We start from the raw sequence: 3,116 nt of genomic DNA, 5'->3' as shown, positions 1-3,116 counted from the left end.
GATCATCAAACTATCTGGGTCACGCTCAAGATAGCAGGAGTCTAAGTGAAAATGGAATTGGACACAGGATCAGCCCGAACAGTCATAAACTGAAGGGACTACAAGCGGCTATTCTCACATATACCCTTGAGAGATACAGAGATCGTCTTGAAGACGTACACGGGGCAAAAAGTCTACCCCAAAGGAAAAATAAGGGTGAACGTTACATATAACGGCAAGGAAACACCAAAAATGGATCTATATGTATTGCCAGAGGGAGGACCACCACTACTAGGACGTGAATGGATTCGGAAGATACAGCTAGATTGGCATTCCATACAAGCACTGACTGTAGATGCCAAAAAGGATGACGACGTCACACCTGGACGACTGTCAAAAATGCTAACTGACGCACAAGAAGTGTTCCAGGAGGAACTCGGAACACTAAAAGGCATAACAGCGATGATCAAAATAGAGGAAAATGCAAGCCCAGCCGTCGAAGCAGAGCTGGAAGGTTTGGAACGTTCAGGAGTACTGTCAAAAGTGGACTGGAGTGAGTGGGCTACACCCATTGTTCCTGTAATGAAGAGGTCATTGAGTAATACACCTGGGGAACCAAAGAAGGTTCGCATCTGTGGGGACTTTAAGGTAACAGTGAACCCAACACTTCACACGGTACAATATCCGCATCCACGGATTGATGATATTTTTGCCTCGCTATCTGGAGGGAAACGCTTCACTAAGATTGATCTGGCCCAGGCGTACCTGCAAATGGAGGTAGAAGACGCCTCGAAACAGTACCTCATGATCAACACTCATAAAGGTCTCTATCAATACAACCGGCTGGTGTTCGGGGTAGCATCAGCTCCGGCTATTTGGCAAAGGGCAATGGATCAAGTCCTGCAAGGGATTCCAGGGACCCAGTGTTATTTGGACGACACCCTGGTCACGGGCGAAAAGGACAGTGATCACCTCGCCAACCTGGAGCAGGTGCTCACTAGATTGAAGGAATATGGGCTCCGAGCTAATCGCCACAAATGTGAGTTTTTCCAGAAGCAGATCTCGTATTGTGGCCACGTTATTGATGAAGAGGGGTTACATAAGTCCCCTGAAAAGATTGAGGCAGTAGTCAAGGCTCCAGCACTGGAAAATGTGTCAAAGCTGAGGTCGTTCCTCGGGCTGGTGAACTACTACCATAAGTTCTTGCCAAATTTGCCTACCGTACTACACCCACTGAACACCCTACTGCAAACCGGGGTACCATGGAAATGGAATGACGAATGTAAATGAGCTTTCCAGAAGAGCAAAGAATTGATCACATCAAAAGAGGTGTTGGCTCATTTCAACCCAGCACTACCAATTAGGTTGGCGTGTGATGCATCGCCCTATGGCATTGGAGCGGTGCTGTCGCACAAATTCTCGGACAGCTCGGAGAGGCCAATAGCCTTTGCGTCATGATCACTAACCTCAGCCGAGCGTAACTATGCCCAGATTGACAGGGAGGCCCTCAGCCTAGTGTGGGGAGTGAAAAGGTTCAACCATTATCTGCACGGGCAGAAGTTCACCTTGCTGACTGACCACCAACCACTTATCTCCATCTTTAATCCAAAGAAGGGTGTTCTGGTGATGACTGCGCAATGGCTACAAAGATGGTCCCTTTTTCTAGGAGCGAACCAATAAGAAATCGAGTATAAGGGCACGAAACAGCATGGAAACGCTGATGGGCTATCATGCCTGCCACTGCCTACTGCGGAGGAAGCACCAGCAGTGGACCCTGTCGAAGTATTTCATTCAACTATAATTGAATGCTTGCCTGTAACTAACGCTGATATAGAGAAGGAGACCCGAAATGACCCGACACTGTCTCGGGTATATGACTTGATGGTGAAAGGATGGCCAACACATGGTGACTCACTGTTGCCAGCATTCTCATCCAGAAGAGAACAGCTGTCAGTATGCCAGGCAACATTGATGTGTGGATCCCGAGTGGTAATTCCACCCAAGTTAAGGGAGAGAGTGCTCAATGAGCTTCACGAAGGCCATCTGGGAGGGGTGAAAATGAAAAGCCTTGCTAGGGCTTATGTGTGGTGGCAGGGGATCGATCAGCAAATCGAGGACCTGACAAAGAGCTGCTCAGGATGCCAGAAGGTCCAAAATGCACCACCACATGCCCCTCTACACCCATGGGAGTGGCCCTCATCTCCATGGCAACGGGTGCATATTGATTTTGCTGGTCCATTCATGGACTCACTGTTTTTAATAGCCGTGGATGCGCACTCGAAATGGCCTGAGGTGATCAAAATGTCCTCCACCACCACGGAGAAAACTATTGCAGTCCTACGGAGCATTTTTGCCAGGAACGGCTTGCCAGAGCAGATTTGCTCTGATAACGGACCACAGTTTGTGTCCGAGGAGTTTCGAAGATTTATGAAGAGGAATGGGGTAAAGCATTACACATCAGCCCCGCATCATCCAGCCACAAATGGATTGGCTGAGAGGTTCGTACAAACCTTTAAGAAAGCAGTAAGGGCCATGTGCGATGACGACATTCCACTGCAGCACAAGGTGGACAATTTCCTGTTAGCCTACAGAAATGCGACACATGCAGTCACCAACCAGACCCCAGCCATGATGTTCTTTAACTGAAGGTTGAGATCTTGTATGGATTTGCTCAGACCAAATGTACGAAGAGATGTTGAGAGTAAGCAATTCCAGCACATCAATGAGAAGCCGACAAGGAGCTTCAATGTAGGGCAACCAGTCTTGGCCCACGACTACCGAACAGAGAAATGGCAACCAGGAACGATATGCACATGGCAGGGGCCACTAATGTACACAGTGGATGTTGGGGAGAACATTGTGAGACACCATGTTGACCAGATCCTAGAGTCACAGGAATGAGTCAACGACATGTCTCGCCCATACGTACCTGGTGATGAACCCGACATACCGGAAGCATGTACCCCAGAAGCAGTAGCATCGGAAGCTGATGAACCAACCGACGACAGGGGGCCAGAATCGCCTCCACACCAAGAGCAAGACACTCAGGAAAGGCGCTATCCAGAAAGGATCAGGAAGTCGCCCCAAAGACTGAATATATAAATAGACTATTTTCAGTTAATGTTGCATGTTAAAAG

Source organism: Somniosus microcephalus, chromosome 4, assembly GCF_052327205.1.
Source record: "Somniosus microcephalus isolate GS21.2 chromosome 4, FLI_Smic_1.0, whole genome shotgun sequence".
NCBI lineage: Eukaryota > Metazoa > Chordata > Chondrichthyes > Squaliformes > Somniosidae > Somniosus > Somniosus microcephalus.
Note: the sequence above shows the minus strand (reverse complement) of the source record.